Raw genomic sequence first — 19,773 nt, 5'->3', positions numbered from 1 at the left:
CTTATGGTATGGAAGCTCAAACTAAAAGCTATTTCAGACTTATCAAGACCTTCTAACCTTTACTTAGAAATACTTTTCTGCTTTAAAAGATGCTGCTATCCAATGATTGATGAATGGATACGGCATATACCTCATGCCTTCTTTATCTGTATTTATATAATTTTATATATAAATTTATATATATACATACATAAAATATACACAAAGCAGTATAAATATATATAAATACACACACACACACACTAGAATATTTAGAATATTATTTAGTCACAAAAAAGAATGAAATCTTGCCAATTTGCAATGGCATGGATGGAGCTACAGAGTATAGTGCTAAGTGAAATAAGCAGTCCTAGAAAAATAAATACCCTATGATTTCACTCATATGTAGGACTGAAGAAACAAAATACACAAAGGGGATAAAATAAGAGAGAGGGACAAAGCAAGAAACACACTCTTAATTATAGAGAACAAACTGATGGTTACCAGAGGAGAGGGGTGTAGGGATGGTTTAAATAGGTGATAGGGATTAAGGAGTGTGCTTGTTCTGAAAAGCACAGGATGATGTATGAAAGTGTTGAATTGCTGTATTGCACCCAGAAATGAATGTAACACTGTATACCAACTGGAATTAAAACTTACACTTTAAATAAATAAATAAGCTAATTAATTTTTTTTAAAAAGGCTGCCAATTTAAAGTACAAGTAGAGTAATGCTCAGGACACCTAAGAGTGGTGACATATTAATTTGCAAAGATTTGCTTCAGACTTCAGATTTGAAATATAAAGCATGTTTCATAATGCTATTAGTGTCAACCCAAATTTGAACCTAAGGTTTATATTACACTGGCAAAGGATACTATTGCTAATTAAACTTTAGCCTTATCTAAATATAGGCCTTATAAATGGTGATTCTTTTTTTTTTTTTTTTTTTTTTTTTATAAATGGTGATTCTTAAGAGTTGACCGGTGAATACAACCTTTGAAAGTTTTCCAAAATTTTCAAAAGTTGTTTTTAAAATGTCACTTTAAGTGATACTCTTCTAGGATATATGCAAGGAGTACAAATTTTCAGACTCACCTTACCACATGCTGGAGTCCCCAAGTGGGAGGAGTGTTGAGGTAGTCTTGAGGAAGAGTAGAGCACCAGACAGGTATTCTAGGAAGAGCTATACAGGCACCTGAAAAGGTACACAGTGTTCTCTTACAGTCCTGGCTAATTTTTATCTTAAAAATGCTAAACCACCCCACTTTAACTTATAATCATCAAAGAGCAAAATACATAAGCTTTAGCTTCAAAAGTTTTCCCAAGAAGAATTTCTCCTCCCCTCTCTGACCTTCCCCTCAGTCATCTGAACTGCCATACTTGTGGGGTGGGTTTGTTTTCTGTTTGGTTTCAATTAGCATTTTTGTGCCATTGAAAAAAAAGGAATCTCAGTTGTTTCTGAAAAAGTTTGTTTGATGGGCCCATGGTGTTCTAGGAAAGACTATGTGCCTTCTTTTTCTCCTGACCAAAGCTTCCTGCAAGACCACAGTAATTTCTTGAAAGCAGTTGAGCAGTTAGACGTTTGGAAAACTGCCTAAAGTCAGGGCCTAAAAGTGACGTTGAAGGAGAGATCTCAGGTTTTCAGTCTTCAAAAATAAAAACCAAAACATGCCACACTTTTCTTTGGTGAGTAAAAATTATTACCACTAGCTAACCCCAGAAAGAGCATAACTTGGCACCAGTTCTCTTGACCATTCTATTGCCTAATGCTGTGAGAATGTGAAACTCTGCCATTAGTTATAAAGAAAGCCTAAGAAAGAAATCTTGGCCGCAAGGCGGGAATTGACGCAATTCAGATGTCTGCCCCATTCAGACTATGCCCTTAACAGATGTTTCTGCATTTATTTATAGAAAGGTTTACTTTAGTAACAAGACTATCTTCTATCATCTACTTTTTTTTTGCACACCAAGACGCTTTTATTATCAATAGAAAAAAGCATCAAAAAACTTAAAATCCTTAAAATCTTAGTATGAAATATCAAATTAAAGTATACAGTTCAGAAAGAACCCAAATCTGATGCAAGGTATCAGAAAACATATAAATTTCAAACACAACTGAGGAAGGGGTAAGTTACCTCAAAATTTCCCCTTCCATAGCTGGGCTTCCCCTATAAGGCTACTATACCTCTGAATGGAGACAGTGTCTCTCAGTCTGGTTAACAGACTAATATTTCATATAACTTAATAGTTGTATAAAAATATCCATTTCTGGATTATTTTTTACATAGTGTTATTGCTGCAGTGCAAAATACAGACTAATATTTCATATAACTTAATAGTTGTATAAAAATATCCATTTCTGGATTATTTTTTACATAGTGTTATTGCTGCAGTGCAAAGATACATTAGTGCATGCTCCAAGTTGTAAAAGAGAGAGAGAGCAGCATTCACATTAAAATTTCTCATGAAGGGGATCCCTGGGTGGCTCAGCGGTTTAGCGCCTGCCTTCAGCCCAGGGTGTGGTCCTGGAGTCCCAGGATCGAGTCCTACATCAGGCTCCCGGCATGGAGCCCGCTTCTCCCTCTGCCTATGTCTCTGCCTCTCTCTCTCTCTCTCTCTCTCTCTCTCTCTGTGTCTCCCATGAAAAAATAAATAAAATCTTAAAAAATATGTATTTCTCATGAAAATAAATAAGCTTTAAGCGAACTAGATATCACAGAATTCCTGTTTCATCATTTTATGTCAGATGGGTTAGAGTTCAACTAGACCTATCTACCTCCTAAAGAAGCTAAAAGAAAGACACATATTTAAGGCTCATGTGTCTTGGTAAAATAAAAGAGTCTGTCCATGGAGCATATCATCCAAAAAGCAAGAAGAGTCAGCCCTGTTGGAAGAGAGCACTGGAAGATGAATTAAAAACCATGTGAGAATGGCTAAATAGACTAAGCAGCCTAATTCTCACCCATGGGCCTAGAAGCTATCTGGAATCTAGCCTGTTTGGAAAAGGGATTCTTATTTACTTAAATAAAAAATTTCACTTCTTACCCATCTTTTCTTCTTTAAAGCCTCATCTTTCTTTTCAGTTTTGTTTTGAAAAAATCTTTTGAAAGTGGAAAGTGGGCACTTAAGAAGGAGTTTCTAAAACTGATATAATCATTATCTTCTTTTATCCATAAAATAAGGTTATCAATACTAGAGCCAAACATTTAAAGGCTAAGAAGATTATTGTTCCTATTTCCTCATGTGTAATTAAAAAATGATACTTGGGCAGCCCGGGTGTCTCAGCGCTTTAGCACCACCTTTAGCACAGGACATGATCCTGGGACCCGGGATCAAGTCCCCCATCAGACTCCCTGCATGGAGCCTGCTTCTCCCTCTCTTTCTCTGTGTCTCTCATGAATAAATAAATAAAATCTTAAAAAAATAAAATAAGAAATGATACATATATGCTAACATTAAAATCTCTTTTTAGATTTTTATAATTGCAAAGTTCTGGATGAATCAAGGTTCTTTGGAATGGGATGGAAGTGTCCTGGGAATGTGCTTGGGATGCCTGTGATAAATGCCAAAACTGACAAGAAGCAAGGGTGTCAGACCCTTGTATACTTGTACTCACCTCTCTAAGTCTCCTGTGAGGCTTTAATCCTCTCTCTACTGATTACTATAACCATCCTAACTATTCAACCCATTACCCAAACCACTTAAACAGAAACACACACAAAAAGACCAAATCCTATCATTCTACTGTTTTTAAAAGCTTCCGCAAAAAAAGTTCGAATTTCTTTTGTTTTGCCTGTAACTGTGGTGACAGTATTTTCCTAACCACAAATATGGACATAAGATCTAGCAACTGTGAGTGGTCATGAAGGCAGTAAGAGATTTGTGATTTAAACTGAGATAATCTCAGAAAATTTACAATGTACCTGAGACTCTTCACATCCTTACAGGCTACTGTCTAAACTCATTTCTAGTCATTCCCTTGAAGTTACCACATGACATGCTCCAGCCCCAACCCCACTGCTCTAGCTCTAGTTTATGCTGGCATATCATGCCTGGGTTCCACCAACTTTCTGTGCTGATCAAACTCCAATTTACCTTCCAAGAGACAACCAAATGTCTTCCAACCCCAGGAAACCTTCCCTCATCCAAAATGATCCTAAGAATTCTCAAGTGGTGGGCTAAGAGGACTCTCTGGTACTGTTTCCAAAATCCCCACAATGCTATAAGGAAGGTAAGCTATAAAAAGGGAATAATCAGAAATGAAAACTAAAGAATAGAAAGGTTAAATAAGTGGTCCGAGATCATATAGCTAATAAACAAGGGAGCCAGAATTGAACTCAGGCAAAATGACCTCAGAGCCCATGTTCTTGAATACTGACCTCATCATCTCCAGATGTAACTCTGTTATAATACTTGGCATAATTATAATGAAATATTTGCCTTTCCTTGAGGGTAGAGAAATTTTGTATTGCTGTCTATATTCACGTTGCCTAGCACATAAAAGGTGCTCAGTAAATGTCTGTTGAGGGCTTGATGAATTCAGAGTTTTATGGAATGGCAACAGGTTATTCAGTGATGCTAAGCTTATCATCAGTGGAAGTCCTACCAAATTAAATGATTTCTTTTACCCAGAATTCTCCTATGACCATATGTCTGAAAAACAGATCTCTATTATGGAAGCAACTGAAATGTACCAATAATCAACGTATACCAACATGTGTCATTTGGTGTAAAAGATGTAAAAATTGAAAACCTCTATACTCCAATAATTATATTATTTTTGATAAAATTAAAATTTAGGTTATTTGAACATTCACTGGGCCCTTGCACGTATTAGATTAGACATTCTAGTTTGGTAGCCAGCCTCCAAGATCGTTCCCAAAGATCCTTGCTTCCTGGTCTTCACACCTTTGTGTATTCTCTTCCCACTATGAGCAGAGTTAACTTGTACAGCCAGAGGGATTATCATGGAAATGATGTATGACTTCCAGGCTAGGTCATAAGACAATGCAGCTTCCATCCTACTCTCTCTGTTCGTGTTACACAGATGGTCAAATAGCCCTAAGGAGAGATCCACATGGTAAGAAACAGGCATCCTGACAACAACCAGTTCAAATTTGCCAGGCATGTGAGCAAATCACCTTGGAGGTGGATTTTCCAGCCCCAGTCAAGCTTTCATATAGACTACTTGTAACATGGGATGACATCTGGACTTCAATCTTATGTAAGATTCTGAGCCAGAGCCACCCTTCTATGACATTCCTGGATTCCTGATCCAAAGAAACTAGGTGAGATAAAACAAAACAAAACATTTATTGTTTTATGTCCTTAGGTTAAATATATTCTAGGCCTAGGCTCAGGGCAATTTATAATGCAGCAAGAGATAACTAATATATATATCTATTGTCACACAGCCTTTATTTAACTTAGTTTATAATGATACAAAATAGAAGTTACTGATGCAAATTCCTATACATTGAACAAAACCAAAATAGAATAAGAATAACTTCAGAGTAAAATAAATTCCAGTTTTCAAGAGATGTTGCCTCTCTTTTTTTCTTCTTTCCTTCTTTTCTTTTTTCTTTTTTTCTTTCTAAAGTGAAATAAGGCATCTAAGCCCTTCATTTGCTTGTAGGTATCTCTTAGTGACTGCTGATTAATTGTTGGGTATATTCCCTTCCTCTAAACTAGGCCCACCAGATGGATAATCAATGGACAAGTGGCATTTTTATAACAGCAGGAATCAGAAAAGATCTTAATGCTCTAGTTGTTCAAATCTTATAGGTCATATGAGAAAAAGCCTAAATGTTTTGGAGGAAGCTACTCTTTACTCTGTGACTTCAAGATGCCTGAAAAGTTTTTTAAAAAGCATGTTTCTTTTTATCAAAAAAAAAGAGAAAATCCCCCTCAATATTAAAATATATTCAACTATAAATATTCAATTATAAATAGAATGCTATAGCACATTTTCCTAAGTGATACCTCTTTGTATACACAAAACAAGTTAAAACCATAAATATTATACAAATTTGAAATTCTCCTGAATTTTTAGTTTTTCTAATAAAAGAAAGGGTAAGAACATTCAAAGTTTTTTTTCTTCTTTGACACCAAAACTCACAGCTATCCTACATTTGTGAATATGATTCAGTTGTACTAAAAGAAATATGCAATGTTAGTAAGAAATGTAGCTTAAGTTTTTGTATTAATACAATCTGACAGCCCCATTTTGCAGAGGAAGACACGAAGATCTCAGAAAGATTTGATACCTTTCCAGGATCATGTGGCTAGTAAATAGTAGAGTCCTGATTCAAACTCAGGAGTTCTTGATTTGAAAGATCCTGCTTTTCTCTACAATACTTCCATCCCAGATTAGTTCACATGACCCATGCTGCTCTTGGTAAGTGTTCACATTCTCTACTGTACCTTCCCCTTCTGGCCTAATAAACTGATCCATAAACTGTAGGAACTGAAATGCATCCTTGTTTATCTTATAATTTGTTATTAAATGTCACACAGGAAATCGGAAGAGTGACAAAGGTGGAGGACAAAATCAATTATTTTTTAAATAACCGAGCAATTACTTTTGCTTAGAGAAGTTTGAAAAATGTGTATCATAAACTTTTAGACAAGCTATCCAAGGGTTGCTTGGATAGGGTCTTCTACCCCTAGCTAACACCAGAGTTGTTTCCAGATCAACTGCAGAGTTTTGGTAAGCATTCATCAAATTATCTAGGTGTTTTTACTGAAGATCTATTACTCCAATTTGAATTGGCCAAAAAAACCACTGTTAAATGCATATAGGTTAAAGAACAAACATAACCGTGTTAATAGAAGCTATATTTCCCTGTAAAACATGCAACACACAAATATGACACTGGGACATTTTAAACAGTTACATTGAGTAAGCCTTTAGAAACAACAGCATTATCTTGGTGTGGTCCAGTGATCAGGACTGCATACATGACCCAGTGTTTAAAGAGAAAACATCAAACTGATGGAAATGTTAGGAGGGAAAAAGACCTGAAGAACAGAAAAGTAAGTGTGCCCCTTCTGCAAAGCTGTCTTTACTACTGCTTAGAAAGTACAAGGCTCTTTTAGAGGCACAGTGACTTTTTCAGGAGAATTTTGTAGACATTGGTATACCCGTGAAAGAGCTGCTTTTTAAGACCAGGAAAATTTTCAAATAATTTAACTGGTCTTTGATATAAAGGAACTACAAAGGTAATGACACTGGTGAACCTGTGACCATCCTTCAGCAGATAGTTTCTTGAAACATACTAAAAGGACCTGAGATTTCCAGAATGTTTTGTGTTGTTAGACTCACTCCCCTACTGTACCATGAATCCTGTCTCATTTCTTCTTTATAATCCCAGCACCTAGCATAGAGTCTGGCACACTAACTAAATGAGAATGGGAGGAAGGCCAGCAGGAGGGTCTTGATAAAGCAGGAATTTGACATGCTATTTCCTGAGGTGGCATGCAGGCAGCTAGCTGATACAAATTTCTCTTTTCCTCCTCTTCCTACAAGGACTGATTGTTGGGAGGTAGGTAAACTACTTTTTAAATGGAAGAAAAAGAATTTAATTAAAAAGCAAACTTGTGGCTTTGTTTTTTGTATTAACACAAATGAAATCCCAAATATTGATTTCAGCCACCACTCCCCAATCACCCTGGAAATTTTAAAAATACCACAGATTTCTCTACTTAACCTCTTCTTGGCCTATCAGATTTGATTATCCAGTTTTATTTCTGTCAATTTACCATCTGTTCAATACTGCTATCAGACAACAAGAAAAATCCCAAGATTGCTTTTAAAGATCTCATAGTTCTGATCAGGTTGTCCATGGGGATGTTTTAAACTTCCTCCCGTTTTCCTTCTATTGGTCTCAGAATTAATTTTTTAAAATCCTAGATAAAGAAGGGTATGTTCAAATGTGATGGATTCATTTTTAAAATAACACTAAAAAATTTCAAGTGACAATGATTTTTATTCTTTTTTTTTAAGATTCTATTTATTTATTCATGCAAGAGAGAGAGGTAGAGACACAGGCAGAGGGAGAAGCAGGCTCCACGTAGGAGCCCGATGTAGGACCCGATCCCGGGACTCCAGAATCACGCCAAGGGCCAAAGGCAGGCGCTAAACCGCTGAGCCACCCAGGGTTCTCCTCATTCTTTTAAAATGGGAATTGACAGAAAACTTTTAGCATATAGTTTTTTTAAAAAAGAACAAAAAACATAGAAAGCAAAGAATATCCTGCTATTGAAACTGATAGTTACTATAACATTTCAGCATCCTCAAGTATGTTTTAATTTTCTAATTTCCTAAATTGAGCCGTTTCATAATGTATGTTAATCTTGAATAAATGTCTTCATTTCAGTTCAAAGAAGAGCACAAGCAATAAAGCTACTTCTTAAGTTGAAGAAAAGAGTATCTTTATGTTTAAATGCTATTTAAGCCAGGCGCTCGTAATTATTATACTTTTCCTATTTCTGAGGCCTTATCATTTCCTGCCTTCGTGCCTTAAGGATGGCAAGTCCTTGGATCATTTCTGGAATTATAGCCTCCAGATTTGGTGTCTTCTTTTCTCTTGCTAAGACCTTATGATACTGACTGTAATGCTGTGCTAATAAATGCTCAATTTGGCTCCAGGTTAATCAAAAGGAAGTTAAGAGGCAAGACTGTGTAGTTCACATGATGTATCACAGATTTTGGTCAGTTCATACTATTCATGGTCTAGCAATGACTCTAAAAATCAAGAGTCCACTCTGGATCCCAAATATAGGAAAAATAGCAGAAACACATAAAAACCAGTGTGTAAGAATAAATAAGGGAGAAAACAGGATTAAAAAAGGGAAAATGATTAAAGCAAAGAGAAGTAGCAAAAGAGGAGAAGGGGAGAAATAAACAGGAACTCGATCAAGGTTGTGAAAAGCCAATGACTGAGGGAAATGATAGGTCAGATGTGAGGGAAACACATGGAGAAAGCCAATGGAAGTCTAATGCCTGCACAATTCAGAGAGAAACTGGGTTAAGAGGAACAGTCAACAGATGTGCAGACAGAAGAGGCAAGCAACATTGGCATGATATGGAAGCTGGCAACAGCCTACACATCACAGGCCCCAAAAGGCACACAGAACCACTATCTCAATGGTCTAGATGACCCAAGAAACGTGAGGTCATCCACACTATGAAATCAAGGCTCCAGAAAGAGAAAAGTAAAATTGGCCTTGTCCTCCACATGTTCTGGCAGTAGTGCAGCAAACACCCTAATCTGAGCTCTGCTATGACAACGCATTTGGGACACTCATAACCTCCCTGAGCTTCAATTCCTCATCTGCACAGCAAAGCTCTTGGGAATAAGTACATCTGCTATGGTTTTTAATAAATGCATCATGATCAACATCTCTATATCCCTGGAACATGAAGGATCCTGGAAGAATATGAACTGATGAATGTAAATCATCAAGGCCACTCTGACCTCTGGATGGGGCAGATCCCAACTTGGGATGCTGGGAAAACCAGACTGGACATAACTATCTTACCTCTATTAAGACTGAGGGCAGGCTCTGCTACAGGGTCACAGAGACCAGGAGAATTGCTTGCTAGAACTACAGCCAGAAAAAAAAAAGTCTCTAAACACTTCATTTTATACTACTATCTATGTGCCAAGCCACTGTTTTAAGTACTTTATGCATATTAATTCATTTACTTCTCATAACAATCCTAAGAAATAAATATTTTCCTCATTTCCTGATAAGGCTAATAACTTACAACTCAGCTCATCCTGCTAGCAAATGGCAGATTCTGTATATGAACCTGGCCCTGTCTACTATAGTCTATGCTCCTACACACTCCACAACACTGCCTCTAGCCAGGACTTCGCAGCTTGCTCTGATAGGAAGGACTTCTCTCCTTCACGTACTGATTTTAGACACAGCTCCCTGAATTTCACATCCAAAAGACAGAGGTAAGACCACTTCCTTCCCAACAGAGTATTTTTATGTGACAAGGCCCAAGGGGAAAGAAAGATGCTCTACATCATGTATCATTATGGAAATGCAAAGTAAAACAACGAAATACTAAAACACACCTATTAGAATGCCCAAAATCTGGAACACCAAATGGAACAGGAACTCTCCGTTCACTGCAGGTGAGAATGCAAATTGATAGTCACTTTGGAAGACAGTTTGGTGTCTAGTAAACATACTCCTTCTACAGGATCCAGCGATTATACACCTTGGTATTTATCCAAACAAGAGTTAAAAACATATCCACATGGAAGCCTGCATGTAGATATTTACAGCAACTTTATTTATAGCTCACAAAACTTGGAAGCAATTAAGATGTCCTTCAGCAGGTGAATAAATAAACTTGGTACAATCGGACAATGGAATATTATTCAGAGTTAAAAATGAGTTAGCAACCATGAAAAGACATGGAGGAAAGATAAATGCATATAACTGAGACAGAAGCCAATCTGAAGAGACTACATACCATACGATTTTAACACTATGACATTCATTCAAGAAAAGGCAAACTATGGCAACAGTTAAGATTAGTGGTTGCCATGGGTTGAGAGAGAAACAAAATAGAACACAGAGAATCTTTAGGGTAGTACAACTCTATACTCTAATGGTAGATACCAATCACACATTTGTCCAAACACATAGAATGTATGACATCAAAAGTAAACAACAGTGTAAACTATGGACTTTGGGTGATAATGACGTGTCGATGTAGATTAATTTTAACAAATGTACCACTCCAGTGGGGAATGTGGATAATGAGGAAGGTTATGCATGTGTGGGATATATGGGAAATCTCAGTGACTTCCCCTTAATTTTGCTGTGAACCTAAGACTGCTCTCTAAAAAAATAAAGTCTTAAAAAAAAAGTGCCTAATAACAGCTGGCACATTCCAGATCCTCAGTAATTGCTAATTTATACCTTTACCTCAAGTGATCATTACGTAGATAAAGGTCAGCCTATATCTGCCCAGCTTTCCATGTCTATGTCCAACTAAGGCCCAAACTGGTTCCCTGCACAGCCAAAGACAGCAATGTTAGGACTAAGTCTGTTTTCCTCCAAAAGGCACCAAACAAAATTACCTGGATGTGTCTCCCTTTGATGGATACTACCGAATTTAAAGATGCCTTCATCAGGAGCTATGGAAAGTACAGGCTGGTCTGAATCCAGCACTGAAAGATCCTGTTTCTGAGCTGTTCTTTGATATATTACAACATACTACATAAGGCCTACAGTTACAGCATTTGATGGAAAAAAACAAAACCTTTGGCATAAACTACAGAATAATTGTAGAAATTTTTTAGAACTCATTTCTGCATGGTGCGACAAAAATGCAACCCTGGGACTTTGAGCAGAGCAGAGTTCACTTCCCACATCCACTAGCCAACAAGGCTGGGGAAATCAAAACTGTCCTGTGCTCATAATTCACAAGTTCTACATCTGAGAAATAAAAGGCTCAAGACGAGGTTTATATGATCACCCTGGATATTTTCCTCTGGACATATTCCAATTTGTTAACATCTATAAAACTTGGCACTCAAAATAAAAATGACTTTTTTTTTTTTAAAGATTTTTACTTATTTATTCATGAGAGACACAAGAGAGAAGCAGAGACATAGGCAGAGAGAGAGGCAGGCTCCATGCAGGGAGCCTGATGTGGGACTCGATCCCGGGACTCCAGGATCACGCCCTGGGCTGAAGGGCAGGCATTTAACCGCTGAGCCACCCAGGCGCCCCAAAAATGACTTTCTAAAGATGGTCTGATCACCATAAAAGATTTATTACCTGTGTTGGCTCTGCGTTGACTTTTTTATTATTTTCGTTAAATGCTGAATAAAGTATAAAAATTCCAAGGGAATAAACGTGTATACCGACAACCAGGTTAAAAAAGAAAAGTAAATTACTAATATCTCTGAAACTCCTTTTGATTCTTTTTTTTTTTCTCCTTTTGATTCTTAACCCACTCCTTCATGTCCCACCTCGAGGTTAAAACTTTCCTAAATTCTATGTGTACTCTTGCCTTTAGAAAAATAATCATTCATATATAAATGATACACTATTTAGTTTGCCCAAATTTCCCAACTTCATATAAATGGATTCACATTACATACAATCTTTTGCACCTTGCTTTTTCTATTCAGCATTATGTTGGTGCTTGGATTAGTCACAAGCACAGGTATGGGCTAAGGCTGGCCGTTGCTAGGCAGCATCCACTCTAATGGGGTTGTACCCATGCTGTATTTACCAGTGTTCATCATGTTCAGTTATTACCCTAGTCCTATAATAACCCACTATATATATAAACCACATCATAGTTATATTTTCTGCAACTGATGTTTTGTTTTCTTCCAGGTTTTCTGGGGTGGGCCACATAAAGTACTCTAACACTGATGGATACATACATCCTGGGTTGTACGGTACATGTATTTTCACCTTCATTAAAATCAATTCTCTTAGAAACTGTGGTCATGACCCATTGCAGTTTATGAAATTGCCTGGGTTGCTTCAACTTTTGTTTTTAAATGAAAAGGAGCAAATTAGAAAGGAAAAATAATAGAGAACATTACCCTTAAGAGGTTACAATCAATTTCTTGAAACTCTGACTTAAATTATACACATGTATCACATGTATCCACATGTCAATAAAGGAATTTCTTACTGTAGGTCACAGTCAGAAAGCTCAGAACAGTCCACCAATTCAATAATTCTTTCTTTGGCTGTGTCTAATTTACCAGTAAGCCTGTGTGCTGACTTTTAAGTTCTAATTATATATTTAATTTCTCAAAGCTCGACTTAGTTCTTTCAGACCTCCTTTGCCATTTTTCTTTTCGTTTGCTATTCACTCACATTTTTAACATTCTCATTTCTTTAAAACAAGGTTACTTTATATTCTCTGTCTGATAATGGTATCTACAATCACTACACGTCTAGTTCTATCATCTACTACTCTGGCTGGTTTGATTCACTGATGCCTTGTTTAATTGTTTTATAATTTTGATTGTAAGTTAAAATTTCTTTGGATTGTATTTTTCGAACTCTTTGAGGCCTAGGTTAAAGAAAGATTCCCCCAGGAGGAATCTGTACTTGCTTCTGCCCTGAGCTAATATGCTAAAACCACTTTACAACTATATATCTGTCTTTTTTGAACCACTCAGGTAGGTCTAAATTAGGACTGCAAACCTGCACGAATGCTAGTTATTGGTTATGAAATATTAGGCAGTTTTCCTTACAGTTGCTGGGGACTGGGAGATCATCAGGGGAAAAGTTAGTTCTAGTTCAACACTACATTATGAAAGCAACCTTTAGGGGGTCCAGACTGATGCGGACACATCTATTAATTTTTTTTTTCTCCTAACATAGGCTGTGGGCTTTGTCTCCTGTCTTCAGAGCAACAGGAGACCAAGTAAATCAAAGCTCACATTTTCTGGATTCGAAAAGTGATCTCATATTGTCCGTTTCACTCACCTCACTGAGTTCTTGCTTTCATTTTCCTTTTTTTAAAAAATTTTTTTAAAAATTTTTTATTTATTTATTCATGAGAGACACACAGAGAGAGAGAGAGAGAGAGGCAGAAACAAAGGCAGAGAGAGAAGTAGGCTCCATGCAGGGAGCCTGACGTGGGACTAGATCCAGGGTCTCCAGGATCACATCCTGGGCTGAAGGCAGGCACCAAACCGCTGAGCCACCAGGACTGTCCTCGCTTTCATTTTCCAGCCCATGTTTTCCCCTCATCATTTTTAAAGGCACATTTATGTCACTTATCTAGCATTTTATTTTAGTTTGTGGTAGAAAAGTAGTTTAGCGTATCTAGTCTCACACACCACCAGAAATGAAAGGTTGCATTAATCTTTTAAACAGCCATTACTTCCTGTTCTTTTTCATATGAGCTATGTTGAGATAAGTTTCCTCATTCTTGCACTTACGTAACTACTATTATTTTTAACCTAAATGTAGAAATTCATATTCTGACCCATAAAATTTAGTTTTTTTAGGGTTCAGCCATTGTTTGAAGCCATTAAAATCATTCTGAATTCTCAATCTGTCATTTTTACATTTTATCTACATCTTCAAACTTTTTCATTCGCAAACTCGATTAACATGACTTCGATTTTTTATTCCAAGTTGAAAAAGATGTGGAACATGATATCACTCATGTATAATTAATTATACTGAAATCCATTTCTGAAAAAAATGGATACATCAGGATAGTAACACCCAGTATGTTCAATTTCATGCAATAAAAGATGTTTGCCCAGAAATGCGCTTTTATAAAATCAGTGTTTTATTACCTTTACCTAAGTGTTATTAAAGGATGATTATGGATAATTTTTAGTATAGATCCTTCAAATGGGGATTGCTATGCCTCCCTTACACATACCACAAATTAAATTTGATACAGATATAAGAGTAGGTTAAAGTTAACAGGAAGGATGGCATTAAAACGATGTTACAGAAATAATCAATCATGGCTTAAATGTTGCTGACGGGTAAAACCATGATAGCAATAGCAAAGATCCTGCAGGGAGGGCTGAGAGAGTCACACTGAGGTGAAGACTGGTTTAGCCTTTGCTTCAGTGATTAATTTTAAGAGAAGCAACAAGGTCATTTAGCATACCTGGTTCATTCCACCTCTGTGAGAAAGGGACCAGCAACTAAAAACATATTAACATTATATAAGGTAACAATATAATTTATCGGGATCCCTGGGTGGCGCAGCGGTTTGGCGCCTGCCTTTGGCCCGGGGCGCGATCCTGGAGACCCGGGATCGAATCCCACATCGGGCCCCCGGTGCATGGAGCCTGCTTCTCCCTCTGCCTGTGTCTCTGCCTCTCTCTCTCTCTCTCTGTGACTATCATGAATAAATAAATAAAAATTAAAAAAAAAAAAAAAAAAACAATATAATTTATCATCCTGGACAAAAGGTCCTTTTGTTATACCAGAACAACAGAGGTGAACCAGGACTGATCTAGTAAATCAGGACATGTGTCACCCTAGCAATGTAACTCTTTCCTCATAAAGCAAATGCTTTACTAGCTCCTTAAACTGCTCATAAAAGTATACATCCATTGCCAATTTTCTGCAAAATCTAAATTTATGGGATAGTATGCTAATAATGTCCTTCAATGCTTCCCTCTCAAATGTTATGTTTAATAGAGTTTGTTAAAATAAGCAGTTTGATATCCTTAATTCTTAAAATGGAAGTTTTAAAGGAATTTAAGTTATCTAAAAAAATTCACTGAATTGGAATATCTTGTCCCACGAATTTTTTAAAAATTAGCTTAAATTTAAATTATTCTTAAAATGAGACTATCTAAAAAATCTGACATGTACATCCCTTGTGATGAAAAAATTAAAATTAGAGCATTTATAACTACTGCTCTTGCCTCGGCTAGGTCTGCTCAGGAGCTAGCTGAGGTTACTTAGATAACCAAGAAATCCTTTCTCACAAACCTAAGAACTCAGTACTACCCCTACCCTACTACTCTCACCAGCTAACAAGAAAACAATTTAAAGCACAAATGCACCTTTCACTAAGTGTTCTATTTGGCCAACACGGTGTTTTGATGCTTTTAAAAGGTCGGAAATCACCCAAAATACCCAGATACATGGCTTCTCTGAAAAAAAAAAAAAAAATAGAAGATAACGCCAAACACTGGTCCATCCACATTTCCTAAAGGCAGTAATCAGCTAGAGCTGAGTGGGGACCACTTCCTTTAAGTAGGGCATATATATATATACCCTAACTTGCCACAGTTTTAACCACTTATCCTTTATACCAACCCCACTTCACCTCTTAATGCCGTTTGCCTGACCGTGGTAATGAGTTTGCAAACCCTGCCATAAAGCATTTGAAAAAAGAGACACTTCATATACACAGAAGGGCACTGTATACCCACAGCCTCAGGGGTTCTAGAACAAGAGCCTCCACTACCACACCAGGTCAGTCTGCTGACGGATTCATCTCTCTGATCTCTCATTCTTTTTTTTTGCTCACTTCCATGCCTTCCCTCATCTCTGCTTTTTCTCCTTCCGTTGGCCTCATTTTTCTCAGATCAGTTCTTCCTACTGGATGCTTAGTTAACTTTCTGTAGTTTAAAAAAATCTCTCCAAACCTATTTTCTCATTTGTAAAATGAGCAAATTTACCTTGCAGAGTTGTAAGATTAAACAAAAATGTGGGTAAAGGACTGAGCATAGCCCTGCACCTATAATATTCACTCAGTTCATGATTCTTACTATTACTTGGGCAACAAACTCCAAAACAAAATCAATAATGAACCAATGCAATAAAACAACCTTGTTTTATGGAATTTATTGAGTTTAAAGAAGTTATAATTAGCTTGCTTTTAAAAATAGGTAAAACAACAACAAAAACACTATACATCAGTAAGAAATAATAAACTCAGCTACATCATGTAATCACTTAATGGAAAGAGGGCACCTATGGCATAGAAGGAAAGTTACTCAGATCCTGCAAATTTCCAGAAATCCTTCTTTGCTGATTTCCTTGTTCTCCTCATTTAGGCGACAACTTCATTTCTTCTAAGGTGCTTTTAATGAAGGCACGGAAATGATATCTTTCTTACATAAAGATCTTTCCCACCCCACACAAAAAGCATGGTAGTTACTACATTTTTTTAAATTAAATACTCTCTTAAAAAAAAGATTTTATTTATTTATTAATGAGAGACAGAGAGAGAGAGAGAGGCAGAGACATAGGTAGAGGGAGAAACAGGCTCCCTGTGGGGAGCCTGATGCAAGACTTTATACCAGGACCCTGGGAGATACTCAACCACTGAGCATCCCAAATACTCTCTTTAAACCAAAGATCAATTGGAGAAGGACAAACATTATATAGTCTCATTCATTTGGGGAATATAAATAATAGTGAAAGGGAATAAAGGGAAAAGGAGAAAAAATAAGTGGGAAATATCAGAAAGGGAGACAGAACATGGAAGACTCCTAACTCTGGGAAACGAACTAGGGGTGGTGGAAGGGGGGAGGTGACTGGGTGGTGGGCACTGAGGTGGGCACTTAACAGGATGAGCACTGGGTGTTATTCTGTATGTTGGCAAATTGAACACCAATAAAAAATAAATTTATTATTAAAATAAATAAATAAATAAATAAATAAATAAATAAACCAAAGATGCTATGTATCTTTTTGTCGTGTATATTGTGTGTCCTTTTTAAAATTCTTAAAACAGCATATGTGAGGAAAGTCTTTTCTTTCTCTAAAGAGAATGCTTCATATAATTGTATTATGAGTATTACAGAATAATGACCCACCCAGCCAAAATAAGTAACAACAAAACATTCACATTTGTGGGCTAAATACCTTGTTAGGACAAACATGCTGCAGACTTTTCAAGACACAGCATATTTATTTAAATCACTTTTTAACCATGGGGGAAGAATACTTAGAAAATTTGATGAAAATGAAGAAGTAGACCTAATGATGAAATTCAGCTTCTTGTACTTAAATTTTTTAAATCACCACACTAAATTTTGTCACTGTGAACCTCAGTTTAAGAGTCTCCTTCTTCAAGAGACCTTTCCTGATTCCTCCCTCCTTCCTCCAACAAGCAAAAACTGGCCAGTCTTCTTGTGTCCTGACTCTACCTGCTACACACTTCTACTACAGAAATGAAACCATTGCATGTGTTGTTGATCCATCTTCCTTACCTCTCTTGTAAAAATTCCTCAAGGGTAGAAACTGTCTCTGTGTCCCCTTCACCTAACACAGTACAAAGAATACAAAAGCTCCTAAACTCTCCTCTATGGCAAAGCTTCAGCATGCAATGGCAGTTAAAATAAATAATGGTGAGGCCAACTTTGTGTTAGAATCCTATCTCAGCCCCACTCTTCTTATCCATTTAAGTCTGGGTAAATAATTCTGTGCCTCAGTTTTTGCACAGGTAAAATGGGGGATAAAAAGTATAGACTCCATGAGGTGGTTGTGAAATTTAAATGAGTTAATATGAGTAAAGTGCTCAGGACCTGGCACATTATGAGCATTCAGATATTATAAATAAAATTATTATGATTATTTAAAAATCAGCCTACATTTCCTCACACTCTTCAACTCAATGCTTACTTTACTTTTCTTGAGATCATCCATGACCTCCTTATTGCCAAAAGTCAAGTCCTTATTCTACTTGACTTCCATCTTCAGCTTCAATACTGCTGGATATCTCTTTGCTTTTAAGGCTTTGCACCTTTGCTTTCAGGGAGGGCAATGCTCTCACTTTTTCTGTCTGGCTTCTCTTCCTGCCTAGTCCAGCTTTTGTAGCTGCTCACTATTTGATTCTTACTCTACACTTTTACTCTTCTAGCACATGCTTGTCTATTAATTGGTTTTCACATATTACCACATGTGGGAAAGCAGAATGTCAAATTCAATATGCTCTTATCTTTGGGGGATAGTTTTAAACCATAGATAGGTTAAATTTAAATTAAAATTAGAAAAAATATGCATACCACTTCCTCACATTTATTCCATAGGTAATATATTCCAACCTATCCAAAAAACCATCTATATGAAGTTTAACTACCAAAATGCATCTACCACATGCTTCAGTGTGTAAATATTTGCACACAGCATTCACCAGGCTATAGCTTGTTTTTTGTATGTATGGGTGGGTGTCAAAACCCTAGCCTTACCTCAGTAGTAGAAATCTTTAAAATTTTAGCCCTCATTTCTTCTAACAATACTATGCTTGAGGGACACCTGGGTGACTCAGTCAGCTGAGCATTTGACTCTTCATCTCAGCTCAGGTCATGATCTCGGGGTTGTGAAACCAAGACCTGATTGGAGCTCCACACTCAGTGTACAGTCTGCTTGAGAGTCTCTCTGTTCCTCTCCTCTGTCCCTCCCTCTGCTCATGTGCTCACTCATACTCTCTAAAATAAATAAATAAACCTTAAAAACAAAAACAAAAACAAAAACTACACCTGAGATTCACTCAGTCTTTGGGCTATATAAAGTTGATGTATACACACACACACACACACACAGTCACTAATCAGATACAATGCACACATGCCCTATTCATGCTCCATTAATATTTAGGGCAAAAATAACATCACCACAAACTTATTTTCCACATTTTGTTGACTTTTTAAAAAGATTTTATTCATTCATGAGAGACCCAGAGAGAAGCAGATGGAGAAGCAGGCTCCCGGTGAGGAGGCTGATGTGGGACTCGATCCCAGGATCTGGGGATCATACCCTGAGCCAAAGGCAGATGCTCAACCACTAAGCCACCCAGGTGCCCCTTTGTTAAGACTTCTATAATCAAATTAATGTGCCTGATAACAGGCACACTTCTTTATTTTATTAAACAGAATATACAAATAATAGTGTAACCTGCCTAGATATCTCAACAGCCTAGATGTATTTTGATATCTGCAACTTACTTTTTGAACCATTTCAGCATAAAGCCTGTAACCTGTAACACTGTTTAGGTTAGGCAATAACTTTGACAGTAGTGGGAATCCACTGTCCAGGGTGGATCTGGTGGGCTCCCATCAGGAAGCCCATACTTCAGAGGTGGTTACAAGAGACAAATGCTTTGGGGACAATGCTCATTACCTACCGGATGGGTTTTCTTCAGTATAATCAGCAGCTTGCTAATTATAATTAGCCTGATGAATGTTAGAAATAGAATCACATTGGTGAAATTAAAGGATTCAAGTATGTGTGGCTTGTTAGAAGTTTTAGAGCTACTTCCACCCTTAAGTAAACTATAAGAACTTGTTGAAGC

The 19,773-nt window shown here is 37.0% G+C and overlaps 1 protein-coding gene across 3 annotated transcripts in view; it reads right to left on the bottom strand.

Annotated features, from left to right (window-relative positions):
- Positions 1 to 19,773, bottom strand: part of RASSF8 (Ras association domain family member 8) — a 122,613-nt gene that overhangs the window by 82,115 nt on the left and 20,725 nt on the right. For all 3 annotated transcript variants that reach the window (XM_038577113.1, XM_038577114.1, XM_038577117.1), the window contains one exon: positions 1,077 to 1,176. The gene's annotated coding sequence lies outside the window, so the exon portion shown is untranslated. Of the gene's footprint in view, positions 1 to 1,076; positions 1,177 to 19,773 lie in introns of those variants that run through there.

The sequence above is a fragment of the Canis lupus genome, chromosome 27, assembly GCF_011100685.1.
Source record: "Canis lupus familiaris isolate Mischka breed German Shepherd chromosome 27, alternate assembly UU_Cfam_GSD_1.0, whole genome shotgun sequence".
NCBI classification, from domain to species: Eukaryota; Metazoa; Chordata; class Mammalia; order Carnivora; family Canidae; genus Canis; species Canis lupus.
This window is presented reverse-complemented; position numbering and strand designations above follow the sequence as displayed.